The 7137-nt window shown below is 46.8% G+C and overlaps 1 protein-coding gene across 1 annotated transcript in view; it reads right to left on the bottom strand.

The window, feature by feature from the left end:
* LOC308377481 (fibronectin type III domain-containing protein 1-like) overlaps positions 1–1683 on the bottom strand; it is a 33336-nt gene extending 31653 nt beyond the window's left edge. The window contains exon 1 of the mRNA XM_080854160.1: positions 1571–1683. The gene's annotated coding sequence lies outside the window, so the exon portion shown is untranslated. The remainder of the gene's footprint in view (positions 1–1570) is intronic.
* Between the last annotated feature and the right edge of the window lie 5454 nt (positions 1684–7137).

The raw sequence follows: 7137 nt of genomic DNA, 5'->3' as shown, positions 1-7137 counted from the left end.
GATACGCCCACGCATCATTACACGATACACTAGCAACACACACACACTCATCATTACACAATACACTAGCAACACACACACACTCATCATTACACAATACACTAGCAACACACACACACTCATCATCACACAATACACTAGCAACACACACACACACTCATCATTACACAATACACTAGAAACACACACACACACACACACACACACACACACACACACACACACACACACACACACACACAGTCATTATCCAACAATACACTAGCAACCCACACACACACACACAACCCATTAGACAATACACAAGCAACACACACACACTCATTATTCAACAATACACTAGAAACCCACACACACTCACTCATCATTACACAATGCACTAGCAACACACACACACACACACACACACACACACTAAGTATGACACAATACACTAGCAACCCGCATACACACACTCATTATTAGACAATACACTAGCAACACACACACACATCATTACACAATGCACAAGCAACACAGTCTTAACACCAGTGCCCAGTTGCACACTTCACTTAACAGACTTCTAATGGCTCTGACACATTTCAACAAGTCCACATTAGATTTTTATACTCTCTTTCTTTGTACAGAATTAAAGCCAACAGTATCTGCAATCATTACGGTAGAAAAAAAAACACAGACAGAAACACAAAAAGTAGGCAGGACAACATCAACAGACCCTCTCACTGGCATAGAAAAATGCCTTTTCCATCTCACACATCGTTACACTACCTCTGTACCTTTCATGCAGAAGCTTTGCATCTCTGCTTCAGAGTGCCGTGTAACAATATAAAGAAAGACAAGGCCTTGTACCACTTGTTTTCATGCCTGTAGTGATATTCCTGAAAGTAAACATGAATGTTTGCCTCCACATTCCTGTTCACCTATGATATCCTTTCCCCCGTCTACTGAGTGTTGATAGGGCTGCTCTACCCATTGAGTGTGGGCTCTGTTGATTGGGCTGTTGGGCTCTACCCATTGAGTTTGGGCTCTCCTGATTGGGCTGTTGGGCTCTATCCATTGAGTGTGGGCTCTGTTGATTGGGCTGTTGGGCTCTACCCATTGAGTTTGGGCTCTGGTGATTGGGCTGTTGGGCTCTACCCATTCAGTTTGGGCTCTGTTGATTGGGCTGTTGGGCTCTACCCATTCAGTTTGGGCTCTGTTGATTGGGCTGTTGGGCTCTACCCATTGAGAGTGGGCTCTGTTGATTGGGCTGTTGGGCTCTACCCATTGAGTTTGGGCTCTGTTGATTGGGCTGTTGGGCTCTACCCATTGAGAGTGGGCTCTGTTGATTGGGCTGTTGGGCTCTACCCATTGAGAGTGGGCTCTGTTGATTGGGCTGTTGGGCTCTACCCATTGAGAGTGGGCTCTGTTGATTGGGCTGTTGGGCTCTACCCATTGAGTGTGGGCTCTGTTGATTGGGCTGTTCTACCCATTGAGTTTGACTGGTGGCACTCTTCTGTGTATGTCTCAAGGATATTACAGTTTGTCCAACCAAATGTGTGTTTATTGTGGCTGTGCTGGTCTGTCTTACCGAGTTTGGGCTTGTGCTGGTTGCGCTGGTCGGCCTGTGGCTGTGAGATGTCCACCCTGTGGCTGGTCACCGTCTGGGAGGACGGCTGCTCTTGAGCGCGGACTGGCTGCCGTGGCCCCGACGACGACTGGGGGGCCCTGAGGGGCTTCTGAGACCTCTGGGGGGATGAGCGGGGGGCCCCAAACCTCCCTTGGGGGTAGAGGGGTGAGATAGGCGGAGAGAGACAGGAGGGGTATGAGGGGAGAGAGATATGAGGGGGGGGGGGGGGGGGAAAGGGGGGGAGGGGGGACAGAGGAAGGAAGAGGAGTGAGAACAGGCGAGATAAGAATGCTCTGTCATCGCACAATATGCAGTAGGATCACCATTTTAGTGGGGCAACAGTCATGTGTGTGAGAACACGAGTTCAGGGTGGAGTGAGTGATGGTCTGAAGCCCTTCACACAAGACCTTCACAGTCTGACAATATAGAAGAGCGGTACACAGAGTACTGTCTGACTCTATAGTAGTCTACAGTACAGCAGCACACTGAGGGAGTCTATAGAATGACTCTATAGAAGTGCAGTATACTGAGCACAGTCTGACTATAGATTGACTCTATGGTAGAGCAGTATACTGAGCACAGTCTGACTCTATGGTAGAGCAGTATATGGAGCACAGTCTGACTCTATGGTAGAGCAGTATATGGAGCACAGTCTGACTCCATGGTAGAGCAGTATACTGAGCACAGTCTGACTCCATGGTAGAGCAGTATACTGAGTACAGTCTGTTCCATCTAACCCCTGAACACAGTCTGAACACAGTCTGACTCTATGCAATGACTCTATGGTAGAGCGGTATACTGAACACAGTCTGACTATAGATAGGGCTATGGTAGAGCAGTATACTGAGCACAGTCTGACTCTATGGTAGAGCAGTATACTGAGCACAGTCTGACTCTATGGTAGAGCAGTATAATGAGTCAGTCTGACTCTATGGTAGAGCAGTATACTGAGCACAGTCTGACTCTATGGTAGAGCAGTATATGGAGCACAGTCTGACTCCATGGTAGAGCAGTATACTGAGCACAGTCTGACTCTATGGTAGAGCAGTATACTGAGCACAGTCTGGATCTGTGGTAGAGCAGTATACTGAGCATAGTCTGACTATGGTAGAGCAGTATACTGAGCACAGACTGACTCTATGGTAGATCAGTATACTGAGCACAGTCTGACTCTATGGTAGAGCAGTATACTGAGCACAGTCTGACTCTATGGTAGAGCAGTATACTGAGCACAGTCTGACTCTATGGTAGAGCAGTATATACTGAGCTCAGTCTGACTGAGGGAAATGTGCTGGTCTAGTGCACACTCCGCTCTGTTACATAACTCAGACTGCTAAGAGCACTTCCCTCTCTGGACCTCACAGTAAAACAGGGGGGAGTAAAAACAGAGGCGTTGCAGTGAGTGTGTGTATGTGTGTGTGTGTATGTGTGTGTGTGTGTGTGTGTGTGTGTGTGTGTGTGTGTGTGTGTGTGCGTGTGTGTGTGTGTGTGTGTGTGTGTGTGCGTGTGTGTAATAGCGTGTGTGTTGATGGCCATGTCAAACCTCCCTGGACCTCAAGGTTCGAGGGGGGAGAATGTGTGTCTTAGTGTGTGTGTTTGTGTGAGTGTGTTATGCATGACAGAGAGTTTGTGTATGACAGTCTATTTGCATCAGTTTCTGTCAAACCTTTTTTGGCCATACTGTTAAAACAGATAGTGTATGAGTGTGTGTGTGTGTGTGTGTGTGTGTGTGTGTGTGTGTGTGTGTGTGTGTGTGTGTGTGTGTGTGTGTGTGTGAGAGAGAGAGAGAGAGAATGTGCGTTAGTCCAGGTCCAGCCTTCCTGGGCCACTCATTTCCCCCACACTGATTGGACAGCTAATGACACACAAGTTAAATGAAGACTGGTTGGACAGCTACTGACACACACGTTAAAGGAAGACTCTAGTTGGACGGCTAATGACACACACGTTAAAGGAAGACTCTGGTTGGACGGCTAATGACACACACATTAAAGGAAGACTCTGGTTGGACGGCTAATGACACACACGTTAAAGGAAGACTCTGGTTGGACGGCTAATGACACACACGTTAAAGGAAGACTCTGGTTGGACAGCTACTGACACACAGTTTAAAGGAAGACTCTGGTTGGACAGCTACTGACACACAGTTTAAAGGAAGACTCTGGTTGGACGGCTAATGACACACACGTTAAAGGAAGACTCTGGTTGGACGGCTAATGACACACAGTTTAAAGGAAAACTCTGGTTGGACGGCTAATGACACACACGTTAAAGGAAGACTCTGGTTGGACGGCTTATGCAACACAGTTTAAAGGAAGACTCTGGTTGGACGGCTAATGACACACAGTTTAAAGGTAGAAAGGACTCTGATTGGCCCAATCTGTGCTCGGGCACATGGAGGGGATGGTCTGAGTTCGAACACGCAGTGTATCCTGGCACTCGCAGGGTTACAGACTGATCTGGGATTCAAATGAGAGTCTGGTATGCCTAATTCTCTCCAGGGCTTGGGTTTGGCCACCGTGGCCTTAATTAAATTGAAATGAATTGTAACGGTATGAAATTGAAAGAAGTTAAGCTTTTTTTGTTTACTTGCATGTATGCACGAGATGGACAGAGAAAGGCTGAGAGATAGAGAGAGGGGGGAGAGAGAGGGGGGGGGGGGAGAGAGAGAGAGAGAATGTCTGTTTTTTCTGGTTCGAGTTACTGGTAGGTGTATCTGTGTGTGTGTGTGTGTGTGTGTGTGTGTGTGTGTATGTGTGTGTGTGTGTGTGTGTGTGTGTGTGTGTGTGTGTGTGTATGTGTATGTGTGTGTGTGTGTGTGTGTATGTGTATGTGTATCTGTGTGTGTGTGTGTGTGTGTGTGTATGCGTATCTGTGTGTGTGTGTGTGTGTGTGTGTGTGTGTGTGTGTGTGTGTATGTGGTGGAGACCTCTGTTGTGTTGGGGCTACTTGGAACCGGAGGCAGATGAGGCTAAAGAGAATATTTCTGAGACTAAGGTCAGGAGAGAAGAGAAAGAGAAGATCATTCTCGCTCTCTCTCGCTCTTCTCTCTCAGTCTCTCTTTCTACCCCTCTCTCTCTCGCTCTTCTCTCTCAGTCTCTCTTTCTACCTCTCGCTCTCTCTTTTCTTCTCTCTCAGTCTCTCTTTCTACCTCTCTCTCTCTCTCTTTCTTCTCTCTCAGTCTCTCTTCCTACCTCTCTCTCTCTCTTTCTTCTCTCTCAGTCTCTCTTTCTACCTCTCTCTCTCTCGCTCTTCTCTCTCAGTCTCTCTTTCTACCTCTCTCTCTCTCTTTCTTCTCTCTCAGTCTCTCTTTCTACCTCTCTCTCTCTCTTTTCTTCTCTCTCAGTCTCTCTTTCTACCTCTCTCTCTCTTTCTTCTCTCTCAGTCTCTCTTCCTACCTCTCTCTCTCTCTTTCTTCTCTCTCAGTCTCTCTTTCTACCTCTCTCTCTCTCGCTCTTCTCTCTCAGTCTCTCTTTCTATCTCTCTCTCTCTCTTTCTTCTCTCTCAGTCTCTCTTTCTACCTCTCTCTCTCTCGCTCTTCTCTCTCAGTCTCTCTTTCTACCTCTCTCTCTCTCGCTCTTCTCTCTCAGTCTCTCTTTCTACCTCTCTCTCTCTCTTTCTTCTCTCTCAGTCTCTCTTTCTACCTCTCTCTCTCTCTTTTCTTCTCTCTCAGTCTCTCTTTCTACCTCTCTCTCTCTCTCTTTCTTCTCTCTCAGTCTCTCTTCCTACCTCTCTCTCTCTCTTTCTTCTCTCTCAGTCTCTCTTTCTACCTCTCTCTCTCTCGCTCTTCTCTCTCAGTCTCTCTTTCTATCTCTCTCTCTCTCTTTCTTCTCTCTCAGTCTCTCTTTCTACCTCTCTCTCTCTCGCTCTTCTCTCTCAGTCTCTCTTTCTACCTCTCTCTCTCTCTTTCTTCTCTCTCAGTCTCTCTTTCTACCTCTCTCTCTCTCTTTCTTCTCTCTCAGTCTCTCTTTCTACCTCTCTCTCTCTCTTTTCTTCTCTCTCAGTCTCTCTTTCTACCTCTCTCTCTCTCTTTCTTCTCTCTCAGTCTCTCTTTCTACCTCTCTCTCTCTCGCTCTTCTCTCTCAGTCTCTCTTTCTACCTCTCTCTCTCTCTTTCTTCTCTCTCAGTCTCTCTTTCTACCTCTCTCTCTCTCTTTCTTCTCTCTCAGTCTCTCTTTCTACCTCTCTCTCTCTCGCTCTTCTCTCTCAGTCTCTCTTTCTACCTCTCTCTCTCTCTTTCTTCTCTCTCAGTCTCTCTTTCTACCTCTCTCTCTCTCGCTCTTCTCTCTCAGTCTCTCTTTCTACCTCTCTCTCTCTCTTTCTTCTCTCTCAGTCTCTCTTCCTACCTCTCTCTCTCTCTCACTCTTCTCTCTCAGTCTCTCTTTCTACCTCTCTCTCTCTCTTTCTTCTCTCTGAGTCTCTCTTTCTACCTCTCTCTCTCTCGCTCTTCTCTCTCAGTCTCTCTTTCTATCTCTCTCTCTCTCTCTTTCTTCTCTCTCAGTCTCTCTTTCTACCTCTCTCTCTCTCTTTCTTCTCTCTCAGTCTCTCTTTCTACCTCTCTCTCTCTCGCTCTTCTCTCTCAGTCTCTCTTTCTATCTCTCTCTCTCTCTTTCTTCTCTCTCAGTCTCTCTTCCTACCTCTCTCTCTCTCTTTCTTCTCTCTCAGTCTCTCTTTCTACCTCTCTCTCTCTCTCTTTCTTCTCTCTCAGTCTCTCTTCCTATCTCTCTCTCTCTCTTTCTTCTCTCTCAGTCTCTCTTCCTACCTCTCTCTCTCTCTCTTTCTTCTCTCTCAGTCTCTCTTCCTACCTCTCTCTCTCTCTTTCTTCTCTCTCAGTCTCTCTTTCTACCCCTCTCTCTCTCGCTCTTCTCTCTCAGTCTCTCTTCCTACCTCTCTCTCTCTCTTTCTTCTCTCTCAGTCTCTCTTTCTACCTCTCTCTCTCTCGCTCTTCTCTCTCAGTCTCTCTTTCTACCTCTCTCTCTCTCTTTCTTCTCTCTCAGTCTCTCTTCCTATCTCTCTCTCTCTCTTTCTTCTCTCTCAGTCTCTCTTCCTACCTCTCTCTCTCTCTCTTTCTTCTCTCTCAGTCTCTCTTCCTACCTCTCTCTCTCTCTTTCTTCTCTCTCAGTCTCTCTTCCTACCTCTCTCTCTCTCTTTCTTCTCTCTCAGTCTCTCTTCCTATCTCTCTCTCTCTCTTTCTTCTCTCTCAGTCTCTCTTCCTATCTCTCTCTCTCTCTTTCTTCTCTCTCAGTCTCTCTTCCTATCTCTCTCTCTCTCTTTCTTCTCTCTCAGTCTCTCTTCCTATCTCTCTCTCTCTCTCTTTCTTCTCTCTCAGTCTCTCTTCCTATCTCTCTCTCTCTCTTTCTTCTCTCTCAGTCTCTCTTCCTACCTCTCTCTCTCTCTCTTTCTTCTCTCTCAGTCTCTCTTCCTACCTCTCTCTCTCTCTTTCTTCTCTCTCAGTCTCTCTTTCTACCCCTCTCTCTCTCGCTCTTCTCTCTCAGTCTCTCTTTCTATCTCTCTCTCTCTCTTTCTTCT

The sequence above is a fragment of the Sprattus sprattus genome, assembly GCF_963457725.1.
Source record: "Sprattus sprattus genome assembly, chromosome: 16".
In the NCBI taxonomy this organism is placed as follows: domain Eukaryota; kingdom Metazoa; phylum Chordata; class Actinopteri; order Clupeiformes; family Clupeidae; genus Sprattus; species Sprattus sprattus.
This window is presented reverse-complemented; position numbering and strand designations above follow the sequence as displayed.